The sequence below is a fragment of the Pan troglodytes genome, chromosome 2, assembly GCF_028858775.2.
Source record: "Pan troglodytes isolate AG18354 chromosome 2, NHGRI_mPanTro3-v2.0_pri, whole genome shotgun sequence".
Classification (NCBI taxonomy): Eukaryota; Metazoa; Chordata; class Mammalia; order Primates; family Hominidae; genus Pan; species Pan troglodytes.
In genome coordinates this window covers 15,246,108-15,271,711 of record NC_086015.1, presented here as the reverse complement: position 1 = coordinate 15,271,711, position 25,604 = coordinate 15,246,108, and the positions used below count along the sequence as shown (strand labels likewise).

General features: G+C 43.9%; 1 protein-coding gene and 1 pseudogene across 6 annotated transcripts in view; one reads left to right on the top strand and one right to left on the bottom strand.

Annotated features, from left to right (window-relative positions):
- The window catches only part of HRH1 (histamine receptor H1), a 125,838-nt gene that overhangs the window by 11,371 nt on the left and 88,863 nt on the right, over positions 1 to 25,604 (bottom strand). Inside the window, exon 1 of one of the 6 annotated variants that reach the window (XM_063805262.1) lies at positions 25,054 to 25,328. The exons of 4 other annotated variants lie outside the window; for them this stretch is intronic. The gene's annotated coding sequence lies outside the window, so the exon portion shown is untranslated. Of the gene's footprint in view, positions 1 to 15,579; positions 15,848 to 25,053; positions 25,329 to 25,604 lie in introns of those variants that run through there. One more of the 6 variants, XM_016940004.4, reaches the window with a different exon arrangement.
- Positions 16,413 to 16,952, top strand: LOC104005456 (mitochondrial intermembrane space import and assembly protein 40-like; annotated as a pseudogene).

The following is a 25,604-nucleotide window of genomic DNA, read 5'->3' as shown; positions in this document are numbered from 1 at the left end:
CAAATGCATTCAATCTGTAGCGGCAACTACTTTGCTAACACAAGAAAGTAGAAAAATAACTTTTGGAGGAAACCCCATTGTGAGCACACCTCACCAGAACAGAACTATCCTAAATCAGAAGGCAGAAAGGTTGCTTACTGACTCAAGAATTTTAAAATACAAGGCTATCTTGTTAGAAAAAGATGATGTAATCCTAACTACAGATGATTCACTTAACCCTGCTGCCTTCTTAACAGGAAATTCAAACGCAGAAAAAAACCCATGCCCCAGACCAGAAGAACTTGGGCATAGATGTTTAGATAAACTCCCTTTCAAACCGGAAGACACCTTTTTGTAGATGGTTCTTCTCAAGTAATAAAAGGGAAAAGGCATAACAGGTACTCAGCAGTAGACGGAGACACCCTACCTAATGACTGGTCTGAGCAAACATGTGAGTTGTTTACACTAAATCAAGCCTTAAAATTTCTGCAAAACCAGGAAGGAACTATTTATACTGACTCCACGTATGCCTTTGGAGTAGTCCACACCTTTGGGAAAATTTGGGCAGACCGAGGCCTTATTAACAGTAAAGGCCAAAACTTAGTCCATAGAGACTCGATAATCCAAGTACTAGAGAACTTACAGCCGCCAGAAGAGACAGCAGTTGTTCACGTTCCAGGTCACTAGAAGAATCTTTCCTTTGAGAGCTGAGGGAATAATCTAGCTGACCAAGTGGCTAAACAAGTTGCCTCTTCTCAAGCAGCACCCATTTTCCACCTAACCCCTTATCTTCCCCCTCCAGCTACAGTCCCTGTTTTCTCCCCCAGAGAGCAAGAAAAGTTAAAAGAAATAGGAGCCAAAGAAAGTCACGAGGGAAGATGGGTACAACTAGACAAGAAGGAAATGCTGTCTAAGCCCTTCATGCGAGAGATATTGTCACAGCTACATCAAGGAACTCACTGGGGCCGCCAAGCTATGTGTGATGCAGTCCTCGGAGTTTATGGATGCATAGGAATTTATACCCTTGCTAGACAAGTTGCAGATCGTTTCAGAGTGCGCAGAAAAACCAACAAACAACCTAAAGAAAATGGGAATACCACATGCCGTGCATCCACCCTCATCAGGGAGAGTAGAAAGGCATATTGCCCTGTTGAGAGTCCGAACTGCTCCCTGAAAAAACATAGGTCTACCCCCTTATGAGATGCTTTTTAGATTGCCTTATCTACATTCTACTACTGATCTTCCCACATTCGAAACAAAAGATCCGTTTCTTAGAAACTATGTATTAGGTCTATCTTCTACCCTTTCCTCCCTCAGGACTCAAGGCCTCCTAGCACAAACTCCACCCATTGAATTACCAGTTCATCAACACCAGCCTGGAGATCACATCCTTATCAGAAGTTGGAAAGAGGGAAAGCTCGAACCCACTTGGGAAGGACCATACCTAGTGCTCCTCACAACTGAGACAGCAGTCTGGACCGTTGAGAGAGGATGGACACATCATACCCGGGTACCCCTCTCCAAAGTACCTACCCCCGAAAATGTAACGTTAAAGAGAAAAGCGGCCGGGCGCGGTGGCTCACGCCTGTAATCCCAGCACTTTGGGAGGCCGAGGCGGACGGATCACGAGGTCAGGAGATCGTGACCATCCTGGCTAATACGGTGAAACCCTGTCTCCACTAAAAATACAAAAAAAAAAAAAAAAAAAAAACAATTAGCCGGGTGTGGTGGCGGGCGCCTATAGTCCCAGCTACTCGGGAGGCTGAGGCAGGAGAATGGCGTGAACCTGGGAGTCGGAGCTTGCAGTAAGCGGAGATCGTGCCACTGCACTCCAGCCTGGGCGACAGAGAGAGACTCTGTCTCAAAAAAAAAAAAAAAAAAAAAAAAGAGAGAAAAGCTTAATCTGCCTCTTCTCCTTTTCCTCTTTACCCCAGCTACCCCACATCTTATTATTAATGTTACTAAGTCTAACTCACTTCAAACTATCACTTTCGATGCTTGTCTTCTTATACTCTGTGGAGATCTGCAGGGTCAAAGACAACTCTACTTCAGAAAAGTATCTTTGTCCTTCCTGGCTCTCCTCAGACTGGAAATCTGCTAACCGGGATCAATTAGTCTGGGAAGATTTTAACGGAGATTCTGTTAATTGGGAAACTTGTCCTCCTAAAGCAGAGCCTCAGCATCTCTGCCACAGTTGGTCCAATGTTCTATTGACAACCAAAAACCAGGGATGGGCTGCCACAACGAATAGTTGTATATTCCTGAAACCATACATTTGTTTCACTGAAGGGAGTACTCCTCCCAATTGCCAATATAACCAGTGTAATCCTGTACAAATTTCCATTACTATCCCAGCTTCCCAAGGTTCTTACCCTTCCTTGAGCCATTTTTATGGTAGGAGCAGAAGTCTCAGGGACAGACCCTATAGGATATTTCAAAATGTGCTTCATCGCTCCTCCACCTCCTTCACCCCTTCTCCCTCTCCTCCTAAATCCTCTTTTTTTTTTTTTTTGAGACAGAGTCTCACTTTGTCACCCAGGCTGGAGTGCAGTGGTGCGATCTCGGCTCACTGCAAGCTCCGCCTCCCGAGTTCACACCATTCTCCTGCTTCAGCCTCCCGAGTAGCTGGGACTACAGGTGCCCGCCACCATGCCCAGCTAATTTTTTTTTTTTTTTTTTTTTTTTTAGTAGAGACAGGGTTTCACTGTGTTATCCAGGATGGTCTGGATCTCCTGATCTCGTGATCCACCTGCCTTGGCCTCCCAAAGTGCTGGGATTACAGGCATGAGCCACTGCGCCCAGCCCTAAACCCTCTTCTAACCAAACCTTTTCTCACTTCATACCCAATGATAAAACTAAAGTTACCATTATAGAAGTTAAAGATTTAAAGCAAACTCTAGCTATTGAAACAGGATATCAAGATCCAAATGCCTGGTTGGAAGGGATTAAATATTCCATCCGCAAGCTAAATAAAAGCGACTGTTAGGCTTGTGTGACAGGTAGGCCAGAAACCCAAATTGTCCCCTTCCCACTTGGATGGTCATCTGACCAACGAGGCATGAGCTGTGTGATAGCTCTCTTCCAGAACCCCACAGCCTGGTGTAATGAGTCATGCAAGATTCTTCCACTGCTGTTCCCTGAAGTCAAAAGCCCTGCGGGTCAGCCCTTGAGGGCCATCCAGCCTGCAGTCTCTGATGTTAACTTCACCTCTTGCCTTTCATGGCAGGGGGAGAAGTTAGCATTCCTTGGAGACCTAACAGGGTGCAGTGAAACCAAGCCTTTTCAAGAGCTTGCCAATCAGTATGCCCTTGTTCATTCCGGAGCAGATGTGTGGTGATATTGCGGGGGACTATTGCTGGGTACTCTGCCAAGTACCTGGAGCAGCACTTGTGCTGTAACTCAGTTGGCTATCCCTTTCACCTTGGCATTTCATCGACCAAGAAAGCTGAAGACAGAATATTGTAAAAAGAGACACGTCCCTCATGGATCCTTTGATCCTCATGTTTATATAGATGCTATCGGAGTACCATGAGGGGTACCAGATGAATTCAAAGCCCAAAATCAAACAGCTGCAGGATTCAAATTTATATTGTTCTGGTGGTCAACTGTAAACAAGAATGTAGCTTGAATAAATTGTATCTATTATAATCAACAACACTTTGTTAATTTTACTAGAGATGCAATTAAAGGAACAGTTGAACAATTAGGCCTTACCAGCCAAATAGCCTGGGAAAAACAGAATAGCCCTTGACGTGATATTAGCTGAAAAAGGCGGAGTTTGTGTCACGATTGGAGTCCAATGTTGTACTTTTATTCCTAATAACACCGCCCCCGATGGAACAATAACAAAAGCCTTACAAGGCCTTACCTCCTTATCAAATAAATGAGTTAGCTAAAAATTCTAGAATAGATGACCCCTTTACAACCCTCATGGAGAAATGGTTCGGGAAATGGAAAGGAATTATGACCTCAATATTCACCTCCCTTATAATCGTTATAGGTGTGCTCATTCTTGTAGGATGCTGTATCATACCCTGTGTTTGTGGTTTAGTGCAAAGACTTATAGAAACAGCGCTCACCAAAACCTCCCTTAGTTCCCCCCCACCTTATTCAGATAAACTCTTCCTTCTTGACACCCAAGAAGAACAACAGAGCCTAGATATGCTAAGGCATTTTGAAGAGGAAAAACTATAAAATCAAGAGGGGGAAATTGTCAGAGATGATAAATTCTTCTTCGAAAAGCTTTAGTTCCCTGTTCTTTGTTTCTTAGACCAACTTCCTTATACTTCCTTGTCTCCTAGCCACCTGTTCTGTAAACAACCTTCCCGCCTTTGCCACGCCCAGACAAATCCAGATATGCCTTCCCACCTAGTAAGGGACAGTCCCTCTTCCTTCCCGCCTAATAGACCCTATTCAATTTTAAACCTTAGCCAATCGAATTAGCTTAGATTGGGAGGGCCAACCTTAGCCAATGAAGAAAGGACACAGAAGTGCTAGGAACTGCATTAGGGATAAAAACCCCTGCCCTACCCTGCTCAGTGTGCTCTTGCGATCGTGACTGGTGCAAGCTGCATCCTCCTGCAGAAGGAAATTTGCCTTGCTGAGGAATTTTCTGCCTACGTGCTGTTTTTCTTTGCGGCACCAGGCACTTGTTTCTAACACTCTGTCTCCTGGGTTCAAGCAATTCTCCTGCCTCGGCCTCCCAAGTAGCTGGGATTACAGGCATGCACCACCACACCTGGCCAATTTTGTATTTTTAGTAGAGATGGTGTTTCACCATATTGGTTAGGCTGGTCTAGAACTCCTGACCTCAGTGATCCACCTGCCTCAGCCTCCCAAAGTACTAGGATTATAGGCATGAGCCACTGTGCCCATCAGAGAAAACATTTTTTAAAAATTATGTATATACTATTTATCATCTAACAATTATATTTGACAGAAAATGATTCAAGCAATCCTCCCACCTCAGCCTCCTGAGTAGCTGGGAGGGACAACAGGCACGCACCACCATGCCTGGGTAATTTTTTGTATTTTCTGTAGAGAGAGGGTCTCACTGTATTGCCCAGACTGGTCTCAAACTCCTGGGCTCAAGCCATCTGCCCTCCTAAGCCTCCCAAAGTGCTGGGATTACAGGTGTGTGAGTCACCGTGCCCAGCCATGATTTGTTTTTATTAAAAAAAAATCTGTATTTTTCCTTTTTGTTTAAAGAAAGAAAAGTTATGATTGAATTGACATCACTGAACTAAAAATTACTGTAGCATTTTAAACATTTAGGGGTGAAATCTAACGATGTCTGCAACCTACTGTGAAATGAATAAAAAAATAGCTTGAATGGATAGTTCTCGTCAGTGAGATGACTAATGTAAGGTGCTTTTCCCTCCCTTCGGGACCTGTATTTTGAAAAATCTGGTCCCTGAGGTTTTCCTTGCATAAATTCCAAAGAAAAGTGAGATACTATGGCCAAGAGTGTGGGAGATATTTGGGGATATGGATCCCATGTCACTACACGCCACTCAGGAGATCCCGCTGGGTCTGAGGTGCCTTCTCTGAGGATAAAGCCACGCCTATGGAAACAGTGCTGGACAGAGGGTGTGCTCTGGGCAGAGAGAATAAAAGCTAGAGGAGCCATGTGAGATGAGGGCTTGTCTGCAAGGAAGGCAGTCACCCGTAGGTCCTCCCTAGCTCTGTGTCCTCAGAGTAGCAGCCTAGGGAGAGCTCTAGAGGCAGGAGCTGAGTCCTCACCCTTGCTCCGCTGCTTGCTGGGCTGTATGAGTGTGTGTGAATGTGTGAGTGAATGTGTATGTGCGTGTGTGTTTGTGTGTGAGTGTGAATGTGTGTGATTGTGTGTGTCTGTGTGTATGTGTGAGTGTGTGTATGTGTGAGTGTATGTGTGTATATGTGTGTGTAAGTGTGTGTGGTTTTTGAGTACATGAGTGTGTGTGTATGAGTATGTGAGTATGAGTGAGTGTGCGTGTGTATGTGTGAGTGTCTAAGAGTGTGTGTGTGTGAGCATGTGCACCTTGAGTAAACAGTTCAGGGTGCCAGTTTACTCACCTTTAAAGAAGGGAGAATAGTAAGCCCTCCTGCCTGGGCCATTGGGAGGATCAATTGAGACAGTGAAGTGGGAAAGCTCTGCGATTACTTGGTAAAAAGCAGAAATGGACCCATCTTCTCTAAGAGTGTACAAGCAAACCATCATTTTTGAATTAAGGCAATGACTCCATTCTGAAACCATTAGGTGGGGAGGGGCTTTTACTAGAGTGATTACAGTCTAATCCCATCAGGCCCATGTGCCAGCAAACAACCCAGTCAGCGCTCCTTGCACATCCTGCGACACCAATGGGGGCAGCTGAAACAGTAAGGAGCCAAGCTTCTCACACATCAGTTACTAAATGCCCGCAAGCCCAAGAGGCATATCTAGGCGGAGAGGAGGAAATGGTCAGCTCAAGCTCAGGAGGTGAAGCAGCTTACTCAAGGTCACACAGCTGGGAAGTGGTTGCTAAGTTAAGATTTGAACCTAGGTCTATCTAACTCAGGGTTTCTCTATTTTTTTTTTAGATGAAGTCTCGTTCGGTCACCTAGGCTGGAGTGCAGTGGCATGATCTCAGCTCCCTGCAACCTCTGCCTCCCGGGTTCAAGTGATTCCCCTGCCTCGGCCTCCTGAGTGCCTGGGACTACAGGTGTGCAGCACCATACCTGGCTAATTTTTGTATTTTTAGTAGAGACGGGGTTTTGCTGTGTTGGCCAGGGTGGTCTCAAACTCCAGGCCTCAAGTGATCTGCCTGCCTCGGTCTCCCAAAGTGCTGGGATTACAGGCATTAGCCACCGCACCTGGCCCTAACTCAGGGTTTCTTAACCTTGGTCCTACCATTGACATTTGGGCTGCATGACTCTTCATTGCGGGGAGCTGTCCTGTGTACTGGGTGATGATACTCCAAACTTTCTCAAGGGCAATGCAATTATTTACCTAAATAAATCTCAGCAACATTGGTTTTAGATAAAGCACCTAGTACAGTGTCTGGCATACATGAGGTGCTCAATTAATAGCAGTGGTTGTGTTTTCTTCCATTTCTTGGTGAGCACCACCATCCTGTACCTGGCCTATTCAGGATCAGAGGACTCATCCTTGACCTTTCCTTGTTTTTCACTGTGGTGGAAGCTGCTAATAGTCTCCTCTCATGTCTAAGACTAGAACTCTGCTTCTCAGCTGAGTATACAGCTGCCTGGAATAGAAACTACATTTCCCAGACTCCTTTGTAGCTGGGTGTGACCATGTGACTAAATTCCAATGGGATGTAAATGCAAGTGTTGTTTGCAACTTCCAGAAAACAGCCTTAAAATAAAGGTGTGTACTTTTCTTTGGCCTTTCATTCTTCTAGCTGGCTGGAATGTGGATATGATGAGTAGTGCTTAAGCAGCCATCTTGGGACCATAAGGAAAAGCCACACAATTAGGAAAGTGAAGCAGCCATCAGGACAGACATGAGGTCCCTGATGATCATGGGGCTGCCATATCAGCGAGGACTGCCCACCTCTGGACCTCACGTCTATTTCATGGAAGCCATTGTTAGCTAGTGTTTTCTATCACATACAGCCAACTCGAATCCTAATTGATACACTGTCCCTGACTTCAAGGAGTTGATAAATTAGCATGCGAAGAAATACACAAGATAAACAGCATCAAAACAATTAAATTAAAAACCCTAGAATTCAGCTGGGACAAATGTGGTGACTGGTATAAGATCAAGGCAGGTAGCTGGACAGCAGAGGGAAGAACTGCCTCTCTCAAGGCAAAATGCAGATGTCAGAAAGGACATCAGAGAAGAAGTGATATGCAAGCCAGGCTTTGAAGGATGGGTGGAATTTCTCCAGCAGGAAGAAAGAGGTATTTAAGGCTCAGTAGAAGAAAGACTCAAAGTACACAGCTGAGTTTGAGGAATTGGGAGGAGTCATTGGAAGTGCCTAGAGCACAGAACGATGAGTCTGGAAGCACATGCTGGGGCCAAGGTATAAGTAAGCTCCTTTACACGTTGATGCCATTCCCCTGCCTGGAACATTCTTTTGCCTTGAAACTCTTACTTGTTCCTTTCTCTTGGTATCCTCAACTTCTAACATGCTCCTCTTATATCAACTATCTTGTGGGATTATCATTCTTTAGCTGATTCTCCTCCAACTAAATGGGGAGCAACTCCAGGGCGTGGAGGATGTCCACTATTTCTGTCTCTGAAGTGCAACACCATGGGGACGTCCCATTCGCTGACAGCAGGGACCCTGCATTTTCGCTTGCCATCATTTCTCCTGAGCCTGGCACCAGGCTGGCACATGATAGGTGCTCAACAGAGGTTTACTGGATGAGCCCTGAAAAAACAAAACCCAGGGTCGGGCGCAGGGACTCACACCTGTAATCTCAGCACTTTGGGAGGCCAAAACAGGTGGATTGCCTGAGGTCAGCAGTTTGAGACCAGCCTGGCCAACATTGCGAAACCCCGTCTCCACTAAAAATACAAAAATTAGCCAGGCGTGGTGGCAGGCACCTGTAGTCCCAGCTACTGGAGAGGCTGAGGCAGGAGAATCACTTGAACCCAGGAGGCAGAGGTTGCAGTGAGCCAAGATCATGCCACTGCACTCCAGCCTGGTGACAGAGCAAGACTCCATCTAAAAAAAGGAAAAAAAAAAAAAAAAAAGAGAGAGACCCAAACCAATACAGAGCAGCAGAAGCCAGGGGAGATGTACTAAGTGCAGAAAGTGTAAGCATAATTTTCAAAAGAAGTTCAGACTTAAAGAAGTTTGAGGTAGGATTTATCCCATTGACGAATATTGTACCATACCTTTTGGTCCACTTTTCTACTTTTCCCTGAACACTTTATAGTTAAAAATTTATCTCATGGTAATCTAAAATGTAAATAAAGATTTATGCACAAAGTCGCTCACTGCAACATTATTTATGATAGAAAATAAAGAGAAATGAGCTGGCATTTGGGAACTAAATGTATCTTGAGGTAGTGTGTCCGGAGTTGGTTCCTTCCGGCAGGTTCCTGGTGTCGCTGACTTCAAGAATGGAGACGCAGACCTTTGCAGTGAGTGTTACAGCTTTTTTTTTTTTTTTTTGAGACGGAGTCTGGCTCTGTTGCCCAGGCTGGAGTGCAGTGGCACGATCTTGGCTACTGCAAGCTCTGCCTTCCAGGTTCACACCATTCTCCTGACACAGCCTCCTCGAATATCTGGGACTACAGGCACCCGCCACCATGGCCGGCTAATTTTTTGAATTTTTAGTAGAGACGGGGTTTCACCATGTTAGCCAGGATGGTCTTGATCTCCTGACCTCCTGATCCGCCTGCCTTGGCCTCCCAAAGTGCTGGGATTACAGGCATGAGCCACCGCACCCGGCCAAGTGTTAGAGCTCTTAAAGATGGCAAGGACCCAAAGAGTGAGCAGCAACATTTATTGTGAAGAGCAAAAGAAGAAAGCTTCCACAGCCTAGAAGGTGACCCAAGCGGATTGCCTCTGCTGGCTGGGGTGACTAGCTTTTATTCCCGTGTTTGTCCCCGCCCATGTTCCGTTTTTGTCCTATCAGAGTGCCCTTTTTTCAGTCGTCCCCACTATTGGCTACTTTTAGACTCCTGCTGACTGGTGCATTTTAGAGAGCGCCCACTGGTACATTTTGCAGAGTGCTGATTGGTGCGTTTTACAGAGCGCTGATTGGTGTGTTTTATGTTTTAGAGAGCACTGATTGGTGCATTTTTTTTTTTTTTTGAAACGGAGTCTAGCTCTGTCCCCCAGGCTGGAATGCAGTGGCGCCATCTCGGCTCATTGCAAGCTCCGCCTCCCAGGTTCGCGTCATTCTCCTGGCTCAGCCTCCCGAGTAGCTGGGACCACAGGCGCCCGCTACCACGCCCAGCTAATTTTTTTTGTATTTTCAGTAGAGACGAGGTTTCACTGTGTTAGCCAGGATGGTTTCGATCTCCTGACCTTGTGATCCACCCGCCTCGGCCTGCCAAAGTGCGGGGATTACAGGCGTGAGCCACCGTGCCCAGCCTGAGTGGTGCATTTTATAATCCCATTGCTAGCTACAGAGCGCTGATTGGTGCGTTTTACAATCCTCTTATAAGACAGAAAAGTTCTCCAAGTTCCCACTCCACCCAGGGAGTCCAGCTGGCTTCAACTCTCAGTGGCTACAGAATAGAATATCATGGGGTCCTTGATAATCATTACAGAGCACCAGCAATTAGGTGGTAAAATGCTTATGATGAAATTTATAGAAGACGTGGTTTGTTTGTACAGGACAATGTCAATTCTGTTAACTAACAGGCTTCTATCCAGGGTGAATCTTTGTTATGTTACATCAACCATGGTTTTCTCTGGGTACTGGATGATACTTATTATATTTGGTATTTCTCAGGATTTCAACAATGAGATTGTCTTCATTTTATAATAGGGAAAATAAGAGCTAACTGCATTCATTTTGAAAAAAACAAAATATAGATTCCTTCAATAAAAAAATAAAAATAAAGAAATGTTTTCCACATGCTTAGCACATCTTTTATTTTCTCTAGTACAAAGTGAGAGTTTGGGATTCCTTTCTTGATTCATTCTAAACTGCCTCACCTGCTACTCCCCAGTCCAAACTGCTCTATCCTCTTCCTCATTTGTAGGCTGGTTATTCTAGTCAAGTAAGTCAGAACATTAATTTCTTTGATCTAATTCTGAGAAAGAGGTGTCATGCATGAGGGTGCTCCAGTACTGCATAATCTCATTAAGTCTGGCCAGGTCATAATTTCCATGAAACACCCAGGCTTATCACTGCCACTCGTTGTGATGAACAGAGCAGACTGCAAATAGCAAAATGTCATTACGGGCCTAGTATTACAGGAACCTGACTGACTTAGAATCTGGAGGAGTTCTGGCTTAAGAGTCAGCCTCTGGGTAAGATGCAAGAGGCAGATGACCTTGCGGGCAGGCAGTGGCCCCAGTGGGTTTTCTAGGGGTGGAGGTACATGTGCAAAGAGTCTACAGAGTCAGAGAAGAAAAGCTACTAAGAACAGAGGACTGTGTGTGGAGCAAGAGGGAGTGGTAGGGATCGGGGCAACCTGGAGAGCCTGTCCTCTGCTTGAAGAGGGCAGCTGCCACTCACATTCTACCAACTGCTGCAGACTCAGATCTGCCTGTTTTTAAAAGGAAACACAAAATCTGGAGTTTTTACATGAAATATTTTAGTTTTTAAATGCTGTCAATTATTCAATTGTTTCATTTGTCTTCTTGAACACTACACAGGGTAAACAAAATAAATTTTATAAGCCCCCAGGTAGAAACCTCAAGCTGGCTCACAGGGGATGCAGAATGCTGAATATGAGATAATGACCCAGGAATGGACACCTTTTGGGGTATTTTCCCAGCTCAAGTCAAGCCTCCTCTCTGAGCACCATCATTTCACCTAGGGTGGGCTCTGGCAGCCACAGTTATACTATGTAACCCTGACCCCCGGGCACACGTGATTGAACCAGAAGTTATCTCTGACCCAGAACAAACCAGTCAGCCCAGTTCTCTCTTCTGGAACACTGGAATTGGAGTTGTGCCATCAAGACAGTCTGTTGGTCTCACATATCTGATATATCATATATCTGATGAATCAAGAAGACAAATGAAACAATTGAATAATTGACAGCATTTAAAAACTAAAAGATTTCACGCAACATCTCCAGATTTTATAAGTGGGGTTAAGTGGGGGTGGGGGGCTGCCACTGGGGGCAAGAGGAGGAGTGTTGCTCACCTCTGGGAATGCTAAAATAGAGGAGGGGATAGAAGAAGGCAGCAGACAAAATGCAATAATCCATATGCTGGAACAACCGAGATCTACCAGCAGAAGGATGAATTTAGACCTTTCCCTTATATCATACACAAAAATTACTCATAATTGATGATAGTCCTAAATGTATGAGCTAAATTTTTGTGACCTTGAGTTAGGCAAAGATTTCTGAGACACAGCACCAAAGGCATAAGGAATTTTTAAAAACTGCTAAATTGGACTTCATCAAGATGAGAAACTTTTGGGTTTCAAGAGGTACCACTAAGAAAATGAAAAGCTATGGAATGGAAGAAAATATTTATAGGTCATATATCTGATATATCATATATCTGATGTATCCAAAATACATAAAGAACTCTTCCAACTCAATCATAAGAAGATAAATAACCCAGTTTATAAATAGGCAAAGGATTTATATAGACATTTCACCAAATAAGATAGAGGAATGGCTCAAAAGCACATGAAAGGACGTTCAACATCATTAGTCATTAGGGAAATGAAAATCAAAACCACAGTGAGATACCACTTCACATGTACTAGGATGACTATAATTTAAAAAGAAGGACAATAACAAGTGTTGGTGAAGATGTGGAGAAAGAAGAACTCTGAAACACTGCTGGTGGAAATGTCAAATGGTGCAGCTACTGTGAAAAGCAATCTGATAGTTCTTCAAATGGTTAAACATAGTTACCATATGACTCAGTGATTCCACACCTAGATATATACCCAAGAGAACTAATCGTGTGACCACAGAAAAACTTGTATGCAGATACTCATAGCATTATTCATAACCACCAAAAAGTGGAAAAAACCCAAATGTTCATCAACTGGTGAATGGATTCTGATTAAAATGTGGTCTATTTGTCAATAAAAAGAAACACAGTACTGTTCCAAGCTACACCATGGGTGAACTGGAAAAACATCATGCTAGGTGAATGAAGCCAGACACAAAAGGCAACACATTGAATGATTCCATTTATATGAAACGTCCAGAATTGGCAAATTTATAGAGACAGAGAATAGATTAGTGGTTGCCTGGTAGTGGAGGGGGGAACAGGAAGGGATCTTTTGGAAAAGACGGAAATGTTCTAAACTTGGATTCTGATGATGATTATACAACTCTGTACATTTACTAACGATAACTGAATTGTATGATTCACTTAGAATGGGTGAATTTTATGATAGGTAAATTACACCTCAATCAAGCTGTTTTTAAAATTTTTCGGTGGATGAAGAAAGAGGCTGCTCTGGGTTCCAGATCTGTCTGTTTTTAAAATCTATTTCACTGCACCAGTGCTGGGAAACAGGATCAGCTATAAGATTCTTCAGTGTCATTTAAATGAAAACAAACTAGTTGCTTAGCAGAAGTACTGCTTTAGCCAGAACCAAGATTTAGATAAAATAGATCTCATGGTTTCTTGTAAAAGGGGCAGTGAGATGTTATGCGTAACTTCTAAATTAGTCATCAGAAGTGGAAGGAGAGGAATGACTGAGCTACATCAAACCCTTTCCTCCCGCACATCTGTGATCTTCTCTCATTTTATAATTTGGTTTAAGAGACTGAACTTGTTTGATTGTTTGTCTGCTCCCCACAACCCCCAGCCCTGGTGTGACAGGCTGGGATTTTTAAAGCTAAGGGCAGGAAAGGGAAACTGAAGGATATTGTCACTAAATGGCAAAATAAATAAATAAATAAATAAATAAATAAATAAAGGCAGCATTAAAAACCCAGCTCGTTTAATCCTCAATCATTTAATCCTTAATCGTTTACCGTGCTGGTAACCTCACCAAAATAATTCTGCCCCCAGCCTCCCATTTTAATGATGTGGAAACAGAGGCTTCTGGAGTTTTTAGGGCTTGGTGCCTGCACTAAGAGATCCCAGAGTGACTGAAGAGCAAGTTTCACTTAAAGGCCCAGGTGGCGCCCATCTGCTAAGACCTTCCAGTGAACTTCACATACTCCCCCCACTCCATCCTCTTTTCCATTGTGAAGAGAGGGAAATAAACACTTTAAATAAAGATTCCAGGGAATTGAAAACATGGACATCCGTGCTAACGTGAGAAAAGGATACAGTGAATACATCATCCTCTTTTTCACTGTGAAAAGAGGAAAATAAACAAACGCTTTAAATAAAGATTCCAAGGAATTCGAAAATATGGATATCCGTGCTAACATGAGACAAGGACACAGTGATTACACCACCACACCCAGCACACACACAAGTATCATTTCAGGATAGGATGAATAATGTGTTCATTTTGTTCCGAATCCTTGGAGATTAAACTCTGAGAAATACACTTTCAAAGACCAAAGTTATTCAGGCTGTTCTCTTCTTGAGGAAAAAAAAAAGTGATTGATGATATTGAACTAAATAAAAGAGCTGGCAGGAGAAAAAGAGAGGCAGATGCGGCATTTATAAGAGAGAGCTCCCAGGTGATTACCAGTTCCTGTAACTTTTGTCTCTTTCAGTCAAGTGACCTGATGGACACCTGCCTGCAGCTGCCACCTCATCCCACACCTGGGGCTCTTTAGCACCACCTGCTGGTCAAGCCCTCTTGCTGGTTCTGGGGCCAGGGTATTTATATACAGGGGTTATTTATATATTTATATATAGAAGTTATTTATATATAGGGGCATAGATGAGTGTGACTCGATCTGGTTCCTAGTTCTATTCTGATAATCACAGATGATTCATTTATTCATTCATCTATCTATCCATTCATTCTCCCTTCCATCAAACCATCCACAAAATCTTCACTGATGAATATTCTTGCCAGGTACAGATATTATGATAGCCACAGGATGGACACAGTTCCTATTCTCATGGAGGTGCCAGCCTATACCAGTAATTCTCAACTCTGCCTGCCTGAGAGCTTTGTTTTGTTTTGTTTTGTTTTGAGACGGAGTCTCGCTCTATCTCCCAGACTGGAGTGCAATGGCACGATCTCAGCTCACCGCAACCTCCGCCTCCTTGGTTCAAGTGATTCTCCTGCCTCAGCCTCCCAGGTTGCTGGGATTACAGGTGCCTGCCACCACATCTGGCTAATTTTTATGTTTTTAGTAGACAGGGTTTCACCATGTTGGCCAGGCTGGTCTCAAACGATCCACTTGCCTCAGTCTCCCAAAGTGCTGAGATTACAGGCGTGAGCCACTGCGTCAAAAGCTTTTAAAACATATTGAGATGTCTTCTTTCAGGAAGATTGAGTAGAGGTACTTTCTCTATTCTGCTTAGTACAACTAAAACTCTGGATGTTATATTTAAAAAGCAAACACAAGAAGACTCTGACAGGTGGAGAGGCAAAGGCAAAGCAGTGAGGAACATTGGGGCCCAATGAGCGACACAGTGATGAATTCCCTGGGCTTTTGTTTGGCCACATACATCAGAGATTTTGACCTGAAGTAGCTGGCAGCTCAGAAATGGCAATCGGCACAGGCAAAACAAAAGCCTGCTGTGTCCAGCCAAAGGACTGGGAAAGAGGCTGCCTAGCAAAATAGAAAACTTTTAGACAACACCTGCTCTATTTCAGCCAAACACCATAGAAAAACACTGTGCCCCGCTCCTGTCCTAGCCAGATGAGGTGAAGTGGGGAGGGCAGCCAAGACTTCCACCCTTGTCAAGCTGCAATGAAGTGACTCAACTCCCCTTGCTGGGGTGGCATCCCCGCCATTCCTAGCAGGGAGCCGGGACTTGCATCCTGTCAGGTGGTGACAAGCCCTGCACCCACCCCCACGGTGTCAGTAGGGGTGCATGGGGAGCAGTGAGGAGGCACTCTCATCCCTCCCAGCTGGGGACTTACCTGCAGAGGCCTAGTGGGGAGATGGAGCTCCCACATCTGCTCAGCAACAGTGAGGAAGCCACGCCCTTCAAGTGTCAAGAGAAGCGAAGTGGGGAGCCAGGACGTCTACCTCTACCTGGAAGTAATGAGGCAGCATACTCTCCCCGTGTGTCCTCCGGCTTCCTCTGCTACAGCAGTGTCAGTCAAAAGCAGATAAATCAGGAGATTTAAATATGATCCTAGGTCTTATAATACCTAAAATTTCCATATTTCAATTGAAAATCATTTTTCACATCAAAAAATGAGAAGGGATTTCTAATAGCATTTTTTTTTTTTTTTTGAGATGGAGTCTCACTCTGTCACCCAGGGTGGAGTGCAGTGGCATGATCTCGGCTCACTGCAATCTCTGCCTCCTGGGTTCAAGCTATTCTGCTGCCTCAGCCTCCCAAGTAGCTGGGACTACAGACACATGCCACCACGCCCAGCTAATTTTTTGCATTTTTAGTAGAGATGGGGTTTCACCCTGTTAGCCAGGATGGTCTCGATCTCCTGACCTCGTGATCCGCCCACCTCAGCCTCCCAAAGTGCTGGGATTACAGGCGTGAGCCACCGTACCCGGCCAAAACATTTAAAGTAATCATCATAAAAAATGCTTCAACATGCAAATGTGAACACAATTGAGACACATGAAAAAAATAAGTCTCAGCAAAGAAACAGAAAATATAAAGAAGAAGCAATGGAAATTTAGAATGGAAATAATAATTGAAATAAGAACCCAGAGGTGCCCGCCCTGCCTGAGGAGAGGGAGGTCATGGCGTGAAGCTACAGCTGCTGCCGCCGCTGCTTCTGCAAGGTCTCAGGGCAGGGCTGCAGCCATGTCCTACTGCCGGCAGGAAGGGAAGGATCGAATCATATTTATAACCAAAGAAGACCATGAAACTCCAAGCAATGCAGAATTGGTGGCTGATGACCCCAACGATCCATACGAGGAGCATGGATTGATACTGCCAATGGAGACATTAACTGGAACCGTCCATGCCTTGGGGGAATGGCCAGCGGTCCCTGTGGGGAACAGTTCAAGTCAGCCTTTTCCTGCTTCCACTATAGCACGGAGGAGATCAAGGGGTCAGACTGTGTAGACCGGTTCCGGGCCATGCAGGAATGCCTGCAGAAATACCCAGACCTCTATCCCCAAGAGGATGAGGATGAGGAAGAGGAAAGAGAGAAGAAGCCAGCAGAACAAGCAGAAGAAACAGCTCCCACTGAGGCCACTGCAACCAAAGAAGAGGCGGGGTCAAGTTAATGAAGGCCACAAGGCACTGGGCTCCAGTCCTTTTGGAGTGGACCTTTTGCAAAAGGCCTTGTCGTCACCTTCCGAGAAAGTGTCTTTCCCTCTGTTGTCCTGTGCACTGTAATATACAAAATAACTTATTTTGATGATCAGGGGTCTTGACCTCTTGACACATACACTGAAAAAAATGGGGGTTGTATGTATGTGTGTCCTACCCAAACCTGTGGCCGCCACTTTTGAATTCTCAGATTGCCCTGAATTTTGCCACTTTTAAATCATGTGCTGAATAAGCTCAGCAACTAAAAACCATTACCCAGGAAGGTTTCTTGTGAGTGAGCTGATTTATTCTGATTCATTACATTCCTTTTAGTAGATATTATGCCCCTTGGGGAAATAATACAAGTAATAGAAACAAAAACATCTTCTCTTAAAAATGCTGGGATGGGGCCATATCTACTAGCAGAGGCCAGATGGTCAGATATGATTTCTGCAAACCCGTCTTGACCTTGAGTATGTGAAGGGGTACTGTACTTCATTCCCGATACATTTTGGTTTCCATGTAGGTGTTGAGCTCCTGGTTTTCTGTGTTTGGACGATGAAGATTTGGACCCTCCCATTCACAGTTCCTTTCTAAGTGAAGGGAGAGGCTGGCTTGGCTGTTCCTTGTTATTCTGAAAGCCCTGGTTTGGGGCCCATGTTCACACAGGCTCTCAGTCTGGTCAGGTGCAATGTTCTTGAGAGGTGGGGACCTAATTATTACCTGAGTAGCAGCAAGAGAGGAAACGTGAACTAAGTATTCAATTAAAAGGAAACATGATTTCTACCTGAAAAAAAAAAAAAAAAAAAAAAAGAACCCAATTGATGGACTCAAAAGCAAGAGGGTAGGAACAGAGGAAAGAATCAGTGAACTGGAAGATAAAACAATAGAAATTCCCAAATCTGAACATCAGAGATAAAAGAGATAATAAACAAACAAACAAACAGAACTCCAGGGTCCTGTGGGACTATAACAAAAGATCTAACATTCATATAATCATAGTCCCAGAAGGAGATGAGAAAGAGGGTGGCAATGATAATGTGCTTTGAGAAATAATGGCTGAAAACGTCCCAAATTTGGCAAGAGACCTAAATCTACAGAATCAAGAAGCTGTTAACCAAACAGGATAAGCCCCCCAAATATACATCAAAGCACATAATAATTAAACTCTTGAAAATGAAAGACAAAAAAACTTGAAAGTATCGGAGAAAAACACCTTACCATAATGAGAATGATAGCAGATTTCCCACAGAAAACATAGAGACAAGAAGAAAATGGCATTATATTTTTCAGATGCTGAAAGAAAAGAGCTGTCAGCCCAGACTCTTATACTCAGTGAAAATATCTACAAGGAATAAAGGGAAATCAACACATTCTCAGACGAACTTGTACAGGACTGTGTGCTGAAAACTACAACATGCTGATGAAATAAATCAAAGATGTAAATAAATGGAGAGTGTTTATGGATCGGAAGTCTCAACAGAGTAAATATGTCAATTCTTCCCAAATTAACGTACAGATTTAATACAATTCCTATCAAAATATCAGCAAGATGTCTTACGGATATAGACAAGACTCTTCTAAAATGTATAGGGAAAGGTGGAGAAACTAGAATAACTCAAATAATTTTGAGAAAAAGAGAATAAAATGGGAGAAATCGACCTACCCAATTTCAAAACTACTACATATTAATAGCTACAGTAATCAAGACTTTGTGGTATTGGCAAAGGAATAGACACATAAATCAATAGAATAGAACAGAGAGGCAAGAAATAGAAATAGAACCACACAAATATTCTCAGGTGATTTTTGACAAAGGTGCAAAATTAATTTAATGGAGGAGAGAAAGCATTTTCAACAAATGGTGCTGGCACAATTGGACGTCATAGGCAAAAAACTGAACAACCTAAACCATATGTCTTGTAAAAACATTAACTCAGGCCGGGCGCGGTGGCTCACGCCTGTAATCCCAGCACTTTGGGAGGCCGAGGCAAGTGGATCATGAGGTCAAGAGATCGAGACCATCCTGGCCAACATGGTGAAACCCTGTCTCTACTAAAAATACAAAAATTAGCTGGGCACGGTGGCACGCGCCTGTATTCCCAGCTACTTGGAAGGCTGAGGCAGAATCGCTTGAACCCGGGAGGTGGGGTTGCCGTGAGCCAAGATTGCACCATTGCACTCCAGCCTGGTGACAGAGCGAGACTCCGTCTAAAAAAAAAAAAAAAAAAAAAATTACCTCAAAATGCTCCACAGACCATTAAGTGTAAAATGTAAACTACAAAACTTGTAGAAAAACACATTAGAGGAAATCTTCAGGATCCACAGCTAAGCAAAACGTTATTAGACTTGTGACTAAAACATGATCCATAAAAAGAAAAAACAATGAATTGGACCCCATCAAAAGGAAAATTTTCGTTCTGTGAAAGACCCTGTTAAGAGGATAAAAAGACAAGGAGAAAATATTTGCCAGCCACATATCTAAGAAAGGACTACTATTTAGAATATATAAAGAACTCTCAAAACTCAATAGTAAAAAGCAGACAATCCAATGAGAAAATGGGCAAATGATATGAGGAAACATTTCATCAAATAGATGATACAGATGGCACATCCGCATGTGAAAAGATGTTCAATATTACTAGCCATCAGAGAAGTGCAAGTCAAAACCACAATGAGATATCACTGCACAGCCATCAGAATGGCTAAAATAAAAGACAGTGGTAACACCAAATGCTGACGAAGACTGCAGAGAAACTGTATCACTCATACATTTCTGATGGGAATGTAAAATGATACAACCATTCTGGAAGAGTATGGCAGTTTCTTAAAATACTAAACATGTAACTACCATAAACTTGAGTAATTGCACTCGTGGACATTTATCCCAAAGAAACTAAAACTTATTTGCCCAAAAAAAAAAAAAAACTGAACATGAATGCTTATAGCAGCTTTATTCATAATAGCTCAATGCTGGAAACAACCAGATACCCTTTGATGGGTGAATGAGCAACCAACCAACTGTGGAATACTACACAGTAGTAAAAAGAAATGCACCAGTCCTATTCCCATCAACTTGGATGAGTCTCCAGAGAATTATGTGAAGTGAAAGCAGTCAGTCCCAAAAGGTTACTAACTGTGTGACATTTATGTAACATTCCTGAAATGACACCATTACAGAAATGGAGAACAGATTAGTGGTTGCCGGGGTTAGGGATGGGGGAGGTGAGAAGGAAAGGGGATGTGGCTATAGAAAGGCAACATTGGTGACGGAACTCTTCTGTACTCGACTGTCTTTATGTCCATATGTTGGTTGTGATATTTTACTACAGTTTTATAATATGCTACCACTGGAGGAAATTGAAGTAAAGTGTATGCAGGATTGCTCTATATTATTTCCTACAACTGAGTGTTCCTAAAAGGCTTAATGTAAAAAAAACTCATATTGATACCTTGGCCGCACTCCCAGATTCCCAGCCAGTATGGTTTAAAGGTCCCCAGGTGATCCAGTGTGCAGCCAGGATTAAACAAATCAGTGGTCTAGGCCAGTGCTTCCTAAACCTTCATATGCAAATAAATTTTCTGAGAGTCTCATTAAAATGGCTCAGGAGGTCTGAGGTAGAGCCAGAGATTCTGCATCTCTAACAAGCTCCCAGGTGATGCTCATGCTGTTGGCCCACGAACCTCACTGTGTAGCAAGGGCTTTTACACTGTGGTTACATCCAGGTTGGGTTCATAAGAATTATCAGAGGAACTGTGAAATATATCGTACACTGGGATCCAGCTTAGTTGATTCAGTAGGATCCAGTAGGTCTGGACTGGTGCCGATGACTCTGTTTTTTAATAGCTCCCCTGGTGAATGTGGTGCCCAGCCAGGTTTGGGATCCAGCAGCAAGCTGCCTCTTGCTCCTTGATTCTTCTGTGTATGAGCTCATCTTGGCACCCAAGGCCAGTAATGGGATTTAAAGTTCTTGTCTTCACGCCCAGTACTTTCACTACCTTAGACCTGGAGTCAGGCCCTGGGACTTGGTCTCTCTCATCTTTCCCTGAACCTACCCAGTGGACTTCAGTCAGTGTCACCTCCCTAGAACATGCTCTGGTGTCTCCTGTCCGTCACTGGCCTTCTAGAGGCCAGCCACCTACTCCTTTTGTTCATCCTTTGGAGGCTGCCTTGGTCTAAGCTCAAGTTTGCTCTCACCTGGGATACTGCAACAGCCCCCTATCTGGCCAGCCTGCTTCCAATCTCACCCCCTCTAGTCCCCACCCATGTCAACTGCAAGCAATCTTTCTAAATCCACATTTTTCTCCTTCAGTTACTAACTTATTCCCATTATAATTCTTGCTGATCTATGTCTTTCCTATACCACCATTTACTTTATATATGTATTTAAATGGATCCACTTTTTTGCTTGTTTATTTCACTACCACGTATGAAAAACAAGTTATCATTTTTTTTTGTTATCTACAGAACTTTCCATAGGCATAAACAAGATGACAATAAAACAATGTGATTTAATTCTAGCCAGATATTGTGAGGAAGGCTTTGCTTTGTTAAAGAGAAACCTTAGCAAGAGTAAGATGGGTTAAAAACCCATCTTATATGGGAGGTTGTAAACCTCCCAGCACCAAATTGAGACTCTCTTGGAGGTAATCAGGACTGAAATATACAAGTTAAGACTTGAAAATCTGTGAGATTCAATATTAATTAATGGTACATCTCTGTACCATTTACAGTCACTTCAGGTAACACCCAAGATGTGGTAAACACCACTGTCTTAAATCTCGTCATATATTGTTTTGCTCCTAAATGCCTTGAAGGAAAAGTTCAAACTCCTTAGGCTGTTGGTATGACATTTCCTCCATATTTTGACCCACAGCACTCCAGCAAAAACGAACTTGCTGTCCCCAAACACCCCAGGTTCTTTCAGTTTTTGGGGGCTCTACACACAGTATTCTCTTCTCCAGGAAGAGGATGTGTCTTGCAGATTAGCATTTCATTTATGTTTACTATTGTCTCCTTATGGGCCTATTTCAGAGCCCATCTGAAACAAAGTAGGTGAGAAGAATGAAAAGGACAAAGGAAAGGTGGAAAGGTTGATAAAGAAGATGGGAAGAAAAAGGAAGGGAGGGAGGCAGAGGGAAGGAAAATGTCAATGAACTTCTATTTATTCTACGACGTCCATCTTAACTGTTCCTTCTTTTTTGAAGCTTTCCTGTATCCCTTAGCCATATCTAAGCATTTCTTCTTCTGGGTTCCCACAGTATTGTTTCCATATCTCTATTAAGGCATTTACCACTATATTCTTTTTTTTTTTTTTTTTGACATACTCTCATTCTGTCACCCAGGATGGAGTGCAATGACAAGATCTCGTCTCACTGCAAACTTCACCTCCTGGGTTCAAGCCATTCTCCTGCCTCAGCCTCCCGAGTAGCTGGGACAACAGGCACACACCACCACGCCTGGCTAATTTTTGTATTTTTTAAATAGAGATGGGGTTTTGCCATGTTGGCCGGGCTGGTCTCAAACTCCTCAGGTGATCCACCCATCTCGGCCTCCCAAAGTATTGGAATTACAGGCATGAGCCACTGTGCTCGGCCCACTATATTCTACAGAATGAATTCAGGTGTCCTTCACGTAGACTTTGATCCCTACAAGGGCAGGAGCACTGTGATATTCACTTATATTTCCAGCACCTAGCCCAGTGGCTTTCAAACTTGGCTGCACATTGGAATCATGAACAGAGCTTTAAAAAAAATACTGATGCTGAGGACTCACCACTCCTGGATTTGATTCTGATGTAATTGGTCTGGGGTGTATCTGGGTTTCAGGATTAAAAAAAATTTTTTTTGTTAGAGACAGGTTCTCGTTCTGTTGCCCAGGCTGGAGTGCAGTGGCATGAGCACAGCTCACTGTGACCTTGAACTCCTGCCCTCAAGCAATTCTGCCTCGGCCTCCTGAAGCACTAGGATTACAGGCACGAGCCACTGTGCCTGGCCTGGATTTTTAAAACTCTCCAGATGGTTCCAATGCAACCAATATTGTGAATCACTTTCCTAACTAAAGCTGAATTATGGTAGGAGGAGTTCAGTAAGTGATGAATGAATAAGTAGATGAATCCTGCCTTTAATGCACCACAGTTCTGACCCAACATGACCACATTCAGAGTTTCATGTTATGCTAATTCATTAATATATTCAGGAACTATTAATTAAACAATAATGTGGTACCAGGTATTATGCTAGGCCAAGCCACTAGAGATGGAAATGTGAATAAGACTCCCAATTCTCCCCTCGTTTTTGATATGCCTTAGGGATGGCTGGGGCCTGTCCTAGTTCATCCAAGAACTTTCTGTCCTGCTGATTAATTGGCCAGCTCCAACAGCAATCATTTCCCTAGTAACTGATAGCAAATCTTACTTCTGGCTGCTTCCTCGGGCAAGTGCTATCTAAGGACAGACTCTATTCACTCTCAGAGAGAGGAAGTTCCTAGGGGGTGTGGGCAAGTCAAGAAACCACAAAGAAAGTGGTCTTGTCTAGATCTCTTCAAGCACTCCAGAAGTGAAAGGGAGATGCTCAGGTGCAGACCAGAGTCCTGTGCAGCTCAGACAGGCCTCCTTCTGGGTGTGTATTTACATAATGAAAAGGTAAGGCCGGGCGTGGTGGCTCACGCCTGTAATCCCAGCACTTTGGGAGGCTGAGGTGGGCAGATCACCTAGGTCAGGAGTTTGAGACCAGCCTGGACAACATGGGGAAACCTCGTCTCCACTAAAAATACAAAAATTAGCCAGGCGTGGTGGCGGGCGCCTGTAATCTCAGTTACTTGGGAGGCTGAGGCAGGAGAATTGCTTGAACCAGGGAGGCGGAGGCTGCAGTGAGCTGAGATCACGTCAGGGCACTCCAGCCTGGGGGACAGAGCGAGACTCCGCCTGAGAAAAAAAAAAAAAAAAGATCTTAATCACCCCATAGGCAAATGGCATTTCCTTCCCAACCACTACGGTCCCATGCTCAGACCTACTTCAAAACTCTGCACTACAGGTTGACTGAAGAGCAGAGATGATGTCCATGTGGGGTCACCCCTGTTCTGTTCTGCTGCAGACTTTGACAACATCGTCTCTCAACTGCTGTCACAGCTTCCTAACTGGTCTTTCTGCTCCTGGTTTTGGCCTCTTTCACACAGAAGCCAAAGGATCTTTCTAAAACCACAAATCCAGTTCCCCTACTCAAAACTCTTTAATGGCTGGCCACTGTTGTCAGGATATACAGAAGCACCCTGGCCCCACATGTGTGATACAAGGGTAACAACCCAAATAAAGTCTACACATGGTATCTTCTTTTTTTTTGAGACTGAGTCTTGCTCTGTCACCCAGGTTGTAGTGCAATGGTGCCATCTTGGCTCACTACGACCTCTGCCTCCCAGGTTCAAGAGATTCTCGTGCCTCAGCCTCCTGAGTAGCTGGGATTACAGGCACCCACCATGACGCCTGGCTATTTTTTTGTATTTTTAGTAGAGACGGGGTTTCACCATGTTGGCCAGGCTGGTCTCCAACTCCTGACCTCAAGTGATCCACCCGCGTCAGCCTCCCAAAGTGCTGGGATTACAGGCATAAGTCACCACGCCTGGCCCCATGATCATATTAAAAAGAAATTCAAGTCCAACATCCAGAAAATAAAACGATATGGAAAAGTAACTTCAACCTTTACTGAAGACTCTCAAAGAGGCAAAACCATCACAAAGAACTTCTCCCATCTGTCGCTACATAGTGCCAGCTACAGCATCACCTGCTCATCCTCAAATCTTCCTGCTCTCTCTCTCAAAAACTTCAGGTTGCCTTGGTTCCCCTTTAATTCCCTTTTCCCTTCTTTCACCCACTCTTCAATCTTTCTGATTTATTGAAGGGTATCATGTAATTTCTAATATAAATGAACTTAGCTTTCCCAGTGCCCTCTTTTCTTTACTCATTACTCCAATCAGCCTGGCAAATGCCCACGAGATAAGCAAACAGGTCTACTCCGGAAACGGAGGGAGGGTGCCGGGCAGTGGCTAGTATATGTCAATACCTTCGACCCATCACACAGAGCTTTTTCCACCTGGTCTCACCTTACTGTGCAGCCTCATCTCTGATTCTCCACTCTCCCCAAATAGGCCCTGCTCGTGTACACCCCATACCTTTACAAATGCTGCTCTCCTGCCGGGAATGCCTGTTCTCATCCTCTTACCCTGGCAAGACATTCAGTTAGTTCTTTACAACCCAGTTCTGATGTCACTTCCTTTTAGTCATTCATCCGTCCCTCTGGGCTGGGTTAATTCACTTCCTTCTCCAGGGCTTCGCTGAACTCTGCACAGACCTCAATTACAACCCTTATAAAGCTGGGTTGTGGTCGGGTGCGGTGGCTCATGCCTGTAATCCCAGCACTCGGGAGACTGAGGCATGTGAGTCGCCTGAACCCGGGAGGCAGAGGTTGAAGTGAGCCGAGATCGTGCCACTGCACTCCAGCCTGGGCGACAGAGCGAGACTCCGTCTCAAAAGTAAATAAATAAATAAATAAATAATAAAGCTAGGTTGTAATCCCTTAATTACTGATCAGACTTTTTTCACTAGACTGTGGGTGACACATGTGGGTCTGAGTCATCTCTGTGTCCTCAGAGCCAAGAAGTGGGGAGGTGCTTAATGAAGTTACTGAATGCTCCAGAAATATGTTCCCGTCACTGAGTGCTCC